Here is an 8,037-nt window from a genome sequence, read left to right as displayed (position 1 = left end):
AAATTCTTTTTAATTAACTAATTATTTTAATTTTTGATTTTTTTTTTAAATTTCAAAAATTACTAACCTTTTTCAAAAACTATTTTCGAAAATCTCTAACCCTTTTTCAAAAATAACTTTCGAAAATTCTTCTCCCTCATCTCCTTCTAATTATTTATTCATCTACTAACATCTCTTCCTCACATCACTCACCAAAAATCCGAACTCCCTCTTTCTCTCTGAGTTCAGATTTTCTTCTTCTTTTCTTCTACTCACACAAGGACCTCTATACTGTGGTATAAAGGATCCCCATTATTATTATTTTTTCTGTGCCCTCTTCTTTGTCATATGAGCAGGAGCAAGGACAAGAATATTCTTGTTGAAGCAGATCCAGAACCTGAAAGGACTCTGAAAAGGAAACTAAGAGAAGCTAAATTACAAAAATCCAGAGAGAATCTTTCAGAAATTTTCGAACAGGAAGAGGAGATGGCAGCCGAAAATAATAATAATGCAAGGAGAATGCTTGGTGACTTTACTGCACCTAATTCCAATTTACATGGAAGAAGCATCTCCATTCCTGCCATTGGAGCAAACAATTTTGAGCTAAAACCTCAGCTAGTTTCTCTGATATAGCAGAACTGCAAGTTTCATGGACTTCCATCTGAAGATCCTTTTCAGTTCTTAACTGAATTCTTGCAGATATGTGATACTGTTAAGACTAATGGAGTAGATCCTGAAGTCTACAGGCTCATGCTTTTCCCTTTTGCTGTAAGAGACAGAGCTAGAGTGTGGTTGGATTCTCAACCTAAGGATAGCCTGAACTCTTGGGATAAGCTGGTCAAGGCTTTCTTAGCCAAGTTCTTTCCTCCTCAAAAGCTGAGTAAGCTTAGAGTGGATGTTCAGACCTTCAGACAGAAAGAAGGTGAATCCCTCTATGAAGCTTGGGAGAGATACAAAGGACTGACCAAAAAGTGTCCTTCTGACATGCTTTCAGAATGGACCATCCTGGACATATTCTATGATGGTCTGTCTGAATTAGCTAAGATGTCATTGGATACTTCTGCAGGTGGATCCATTCACCTAAAGAAAATACCTGCAGAAGCTCAAGAGCTCATTGACATGGTTACTAATAACCAGTTCATGTACACTTCTGAAAGGAATCCTGTGAATAATGGGACGCCTATGAAGAAGGGAGTTCTTGAAATTGATACTCTGAATGCTATATTAGCTCAGAATAAAATATTGACTCAGCAAGTCAATATGATTTCTCAGAGTCTGAATGGAATGCAAGCTGCATCCAACAGTATTCAAGAGGCATCTTCTGAAGAAGAAGCTTATGATCCTAAGAACCCTGCAATAGCAGAGATAAATTATATGGGTGAACCTTATGGAAACACCTATAATCCATCATGGAGAAATCACCCAAATCTCTCATGGAAGGATCAACAAAAGCCTCAACAAGGCTTTAATAATGGTGGAAGAAATAGGTTTAACAATAGTAAACCTTTTCCATCATCCACTCAGCAACAGACAGAGAACTCTGAACAAAATACCTCTAATTTAGCAAAGTTAGTCTCTGATCTGTCCAAGGCCACTGTAAGTTTCATGAATGAAACAAGGTCATCCATTAGAAATTTGGAGGCACAAGTGGGCCAGCTGAGTAAAAGGATCACTGAAATCCCTCCTAGTACTCTCCCAAGCAATACAGAAGAGAATCCAAAAGGAGAGTGCAAGGCCATTGAATTAATTACCATGGCCGAACCTGTGAAGGAAGGAGAGGACGTGAATCCCAAGGAGGAAGACCTCCTGGGACGTCCAGTGATCAATAAGGAGCTTCCCTTTGAGGAACCAAAGGAATCTGAGACTCATCTAGAGACCATAGAGATTCTATTAAACCTCCTTATGCCATTCATGAGCTCTGATGAGTATTCCTCTTCTGAAGAGAATGAGGATGTTACTGAAGAGCAAGCTGCCAAGTTCCTTGGTGCAATCATGAAGCTGAATGCCAAATTATTTGGTATTGAAACCTGGGAAGATGAACCTCCCTTGTTCACCAATGAACTAAGTGATCTGGATCAACTGACATTGCCTCAGAAGAAACAGGATCCTGGAAAGTTCTTAATACCTTGTACCATAGGCACCATGATCTTTAAGGCTCTGTGTGACCTTGGTTCAGGAATAAACCTCATGCCCCTCTCTGTAATAGAGAAATTGGGAATCTTTGGGGTGCAAGCCACTAAAATCTCACTAGAGATGGCAGACAATTCAATAAAAAAGGCTTATGGACAAGTAGAGGACGTGTTAGTAAAGGTTGAAGGCCTTTACATCCCTGCTGATTTCATAGTCCTAGATACTGGGAAGTATGAGGATGAATTCATCATCCTTAGAAGACCCTTCCTAGCCACAACAAGAGCTGTGATTGATGTGGACAGAGGAGAATTGATCCTTCAAATAAATGAGGACAACCTTGTGTTTACAACTCAAAGATCCCTCTCTGCATCCATGGAGAGGAAGCATAAAAAGCTTCTCTCAAAGCAGAGTCAAACAAAGCCCCTACAATCAAACTCTAAGTTTGGTGTTGGGAGGCCACAACCAAACTCTAAGTTTGGTGTCAAACCCCCATATCCAAACTCTAAGTTTGGTGTTGGGAGGTCTCAACAAAGCTCTGCACATCTGTGAGGCTCCATGAGAGCCCACTGTCAAGCTATTGACATTAAAGAAGTGCTTGTTGGGAGGCAACCCAATTTTTATTATATTTTTATTAGTTATATGTCTTTATAGGTACATGATCACGTGGAGTCACAAAATAAATATAAAAATTGAAAACGGAATCAAAAACAGCAAAAGAAAAATCACACCCTGGAGGAAGACCTTACTAGCATTTAAACGCCAGTAAGAAGCATGTTTTGGGCGTTCAACGCCAGAACAGAGCATGGTTCTGGCACTGAACGCCAGAAATGGGCAGCATCTGGGCGTTTGAACGCCAGAAATGCACCCTGGAGAAGAATTGGCGCTGAACGCCCAGAACAAGCATGGTTCTGGCGTTCAACGCCAGAAATAGGCTACAAATGGGCGTTCAATGCCCAGAACAAGCACCAATCTGGCACTGAACGCCCAGAGTTGTGTGCAAGGGCATTTTGCATGCCCAATTTGGTGCAAGGTTGTAAATCCTTGAATACCTCAGGATCTATGGACCCCACAGGATCCCCACCTACCTCCACTCACTTCTTCTCACCCCTCTTTCACACAATCACATAAACACTTTTCCCCAAAACTCTTCACCAATCACCTCAATCTCTCTTCCCTATCACCACTTCACCACTCACATCCATCCACTCTTCCCCATAAACCTACCTCATAAACACCACCTACCTTCAAAATTCAAAATCAATTTCCCAACCAAACCCACCCTAAATGGCCGAACCTAACCCCCCTCCTTCCCTATATATAGCCCTCCATTCTTCTTCAAATTCACACAACACAACCCTCTCTTCCCCTTTCTTGGCCGAAACACAACCCCTACTCCCTCTCCCCCATTTCTTCTTCTTCTTCATCTATTCTTTCTTTTCTTGCTCGAGGGCGAGCAAAATTCTAAGTTTGGTGTGGTAAAAGCATAAGCTTTTTGTTTTTCCATTACCATTAATGGCACCCAAGACCGGAGAATCCTCTAGAAAAGGGAAAGGAAAGACAAAAGCTTCCACCTCTGAGTCATGGGAGATGGAAAGGTTCATCTCCAAAACCCATCAAGACCACTTCTATGATGTTGTGGCCAAGAAGAAGGTGATCCCCGAGGTCCCTTTCAAACTCAAGAAAAATGAGTATCCGGAGATCCGACATGAAATCCAAAGAAGAGGTTGGGAAGTTCTAACAAACCCCATCCAACAAGTCGGCATCCTAATGGTTCAAGAGTTCTATGCCAATGCCTGGATCACTAGGAGCCATGATCAAAGTAAGAACCCGAATCCAAAGAATTATGTTACAATGGTTCGGGGGAAATACTTAGATTTTAGTCCGGAGAATGTGAGGTTGGCGTTTAACTTGCCTATGATGCAAGGAGATGAGCGTCCCTACACTAGAAGGGTCAACTTTAATCAAAGGTTGGACCAAGTCCTCATGGACATATGTGTGGAAGGAGCTCAATGGAAGATTGACTCCAAAGGCAAGTCGGTTCAACTAAGAAGACTGGACCTCAAGCCTGTGGCTAGAGGATGGTTGGAGTTCATCCAACGCTCCATCATCCCCACTAGCAACCAATCTGAAGTTACTGTGGATCGGGCCATCATGATCCATAGCATCATGATTGGAGAAGAAGTAGAAGTTCATGAAGTCATCTCCCTTGAACTCTACAAAATAGCCGAAAAGCCCTCCCCTGGGGCAAGGCTAGCTTTTCCTCATCTTATTTGCCATCTATGTTACTCAGCTGGAGCTTTCATAGAAGGAGACATTCACATTGAGGAAGAGAAGCCCATCACTAAGAAAAGGATGGAGCAAGCAAGAGAGCCCATTCATGGAGCTCAAGAGGCACAGAAAGCTCATCACCATGAGATCCTGGAGATGCCTCAAATGCATTTTCCTCCACAAAACTATTGGGAGCAAATCAACACCTCCCTAGGAGAATTAAGTTCCAACATGGGACAACTAAGGGTGGAACATCAAGAGCACTCCATCATCCTTCATGAAATAAGAGAAGATAAAAAAGCAATGAGGGAGGAGCAACAAAGACAAGGAAGAGACATAGAAGAGCTCAAGGACATCATTGGTTCCTCAAGAAGAAAACGTCACCATCACTAAGGTGGACTCATTCCTTGTTCTTACATTCTCTGTTTTTCGTTTTCTCTATGTTAAGTGCTTATCTATGTTTGTGTCTTCATTACATGATCATTAGTATTTAGTAACTTTGTCTTAAAGTTATGAATGTCCTATGAATCCATCACCTCTCTTAAATGAAAAATATTTTAATTCAAAAGAATAAGAAGTACATGAATTTCAAATTTATCCTTGAACTTAGTTTAATTATGTTGATGTGGTGACAATGCTTCTTGTTTTCTGAATGAATGCTTGAGCAGTGCATATGTCTTTTGAAGTTGTTGTTTAAGAATGTTAAATATGTTGGCTCTTGAAAGAATGATGACAAGGAGACATGTTATTTGATAATCTGAAAAATCATAAAAATGATTCTTGAAGCAAGAAAAAGCAGCAAAGAAACAAAGCTTGCAGAAAAAAAAAAGAGAAAAAAAATAGCGAAAAAAAATAGAAAAAAAAAAAGAAAAAGCAAGCAGAAAAAGCCAAAAGCTCTTAAAACCAAGAGGCAAGAGCAAAAAGCCAGTAACCCTTAAAACTAAAAGGCAAGGGCAATAAAAAGGATCCCAAGGCTTTGAGCATCAGTGGATAGGAGGGCCCAAAGGAATAAAATCCTGGCCTAAGCGGCTAAACCAAACTGTCCCTAACCATGTGCTTGTGGCGTGAAGGTGTCAAGTGAAAACTTGAGACTGAGCGATTAAAGTCAAGGTCCAAAACAAAAGAAGAGTGTGCTTAAGAACCCTGGACACCTCTAATGGGGACTTTAGCAAAGCTGAGTCACAATCTGAAAAGGTTCACCCAATTATGTGTCTGTGGCATTTATGTATCCGGTGGTAATACTGCAAAACAAAGTGCTTAGGGCCACGGCCAAGACTCATAAAGTAGCTGTGTTCAAGAATCAACATACTGAACTAGGAGAATCAATAACACTATCTGAACTCTGAGTTCCTATAGAAGCCAATCATTCTGAACTTCAATGGATAAAGTGAGATGCCAAAACTATTCAAAAGGCAAAAAGCTACAAGTCCCGCTCATTTAATTAGAGCTATGTTTCATTGATAGTTTGGAATTTATAGTATATTCTCTTCTTTTTATCCTATTTTATTTTCAGTTGCTTGGGGACAAGCAACAATTTAAGTTTGGTGTTGTGATGAGCGGATAATTTATACGCTTTTTGGCATTGTTTTTAGTATGTTTTTAGTATAATCTAGCTACTTTTAGGGATGTTTTCATTAGTTTTTATGTTAAATTCACATTTCTAGACTTCACTATGAGTTTGTGTATTTTTCTGTGATTTCAGGTATTTTCTGGCTGAAATTGAGGGACTTGAGCAAAAATCAGATACAGAGGTTGAAGAAGGACTGCTGATGCTGTTGGATTCTGACCTCCCTTCACTCAAAATGAATTTTCTGGAGCTACAGAACTCAAAATGGCGCTCTTCCAATTGCGTTAGAAAGTAGACATCCATGGCTTTCTAGCAATGTATAATAGTCCATACTTTGAATAAGGATTGACGACGTAAAAGGGCGTTGAATGCAAGTTCTACGCTGTTGTCTGGAGTTAAACGCCAGAAACAAGTCACAAACCAGAGTTGAATGCCAGAAATACGTTACAACCTGGCGTTCAACTCCAGAAAGAGCCTCTGCACGTGTAACATTCAAGCTCAGCCCAAGCACACCCCAAGTGGGTCCCGGAAGTGGATTTATGCATCAATTACTTACTTCTGTAAACCCTAGTAGATAGTTTATTATAAATAGGACTTTTTACTATTGTATTAGACATCTTGTGATCATCTTTGGAACCATCTTTGGATTATCTTTTGATCTATTGATCACGTTTGGGGGCTGGCCACTCGGCCATGCCTACCCTCTATTCACTTGTGTATTTTCATACGGTAGAGTTTCTACACTCCATAGATTAAGGTGTGGAGCTCTGCTGTTTCTCAAAGATTAATGCAAAGTACTACTATTTTTCTATTCAATTCAACTTATTCCGCTTCTAAGATATTCATTCGCACTTCAACCATAATGTGATGAACGTGACAATCATCATTATTCCATATGAACGCGTGCCTGACAGCCACTTCCGTTCTACCTTCGATTGAATGACTATCTCTTGGATCTCTTAATCAGAATCTTCGTGGTGTAAGCTAGATTGATGGCGGCATTCATGAGAATCTGGAAAGTCTAAACCTTGTCTGTGGTATTTCGAGTAGGATTTTGGGATTGAATGACTGTGACGAGCTTCAAACTCGCGATTGCTGGGCGTAGTGACAGACGCAAAAGGAGGGTGAATCCTATTCCAGCATGATCGAGAACCTCAGATGATTAGCCGTGCTGTGACAGAGCATTTGGACCATTTTCACAAGAGGAGGGGATGTAACCATTGACAACGGTGATGCCCTTGCATATAGCCAGCCATGGAAAGGAGTAAGATTGATTGGATGAAGACAGCGGGAAAGCAGAGATTCAGAGGAACGAAAGCATCTCTATGCGCTTATCTGAAATCCTCACCAATGAATTACATAAGTATTTCTATCCCTCTTTTATTATTTAAATTCGAAAACTCCATAACTATTTTATTATCCACCTGACTGAGATTTACAAGGTGACCATAGCTTGCTTCATACCAACAATCTCCGTGGGATCGACCCTTACTCACGTAAGGTTTATTACTTGGACGTCCCAGTGCACTTGCTGGTTAGTTGTATCGAAGTTGTGACAAATTATGAATTGAGATTAGAGCACCAAGTTTTTGGAGCCATTACCAGAGATCACAATTTCGTGCACCATCCACCAAATCAATTAGTGAGATCTAGAGTTAATGGCTCCCAATCATCAATTACTTAGACATTAGTAACTCAAGAGTTCCTAAGTTACCTTCCCAAGCCAAGAGGAACAGAATCTAACTCATATCTAGAAGAGGCATTTCAACAAACACATAGAAGGCAATAAAGGCAAACATTATTAATTGAAAGAATTAAAGAAATCTACAACTATAAAAGCAAGAGATTAACAATAGAAAGGCAAAATAATTATGAAACAACAAAGAACTTACTAATTGCATTGAGGAAGAAATATAGATCTACAAAAGAAAGTTCATAAGCTACAACTAACAATGCAAAGGAATTACAAGAGAAGTAGAATGCTACAATTACAAAAGAACAATTAAGGATGAAAGAGGAAAATTAAGAGAGAAGAAGAAGAAGTAGATCTTAATCTAAACCTAATCCTAATTCTAATCCTAGAGAGAAGTAAG

The 8,037-nt window shown here is 40.0% G+C and overlaps 1 non-coding gene across 1 annotated transcript; it reads right to left on the bottom strand.

Moving 5' to 3' along the window:
- Positions 1-861: 861 nt before the first annotated feature.
- On the bottom strand, positions 862-969 carry LOC112774793 (small nucleolar RNA R71). The gene has a single exon (XR_003189253.1). It is a non-coding gene; the product is annotated as a small nucleolar RNA R71 (small nucleolar RNA).
- Between the last annotated feature and the right edge of the window lie 7,068 nt (positions 970-8,037).

This window comes from Arachis hypogaea, chromosome 18 (genome assembly GCF_003086295.3).
Source record: "Arachis hypogaea cultivar Tifrunner chromosome 18, arahy.Tifrunner.gnm2.J5K5, whole genome shotgun sequence".
NCBI classification, from domain to species: domain Eukaryota; kingdom Viridiplantae; phylum Streptophyta; class Magnoliopsida; order Fabales; family Fabaceae; genus Arachis; species Arachis hypogaea.
The sequence above is the reverse complement of the archived record's forward strand: the minus strand, read 5'-3'. Positions and strand labels throughout refer to the sequence as shown.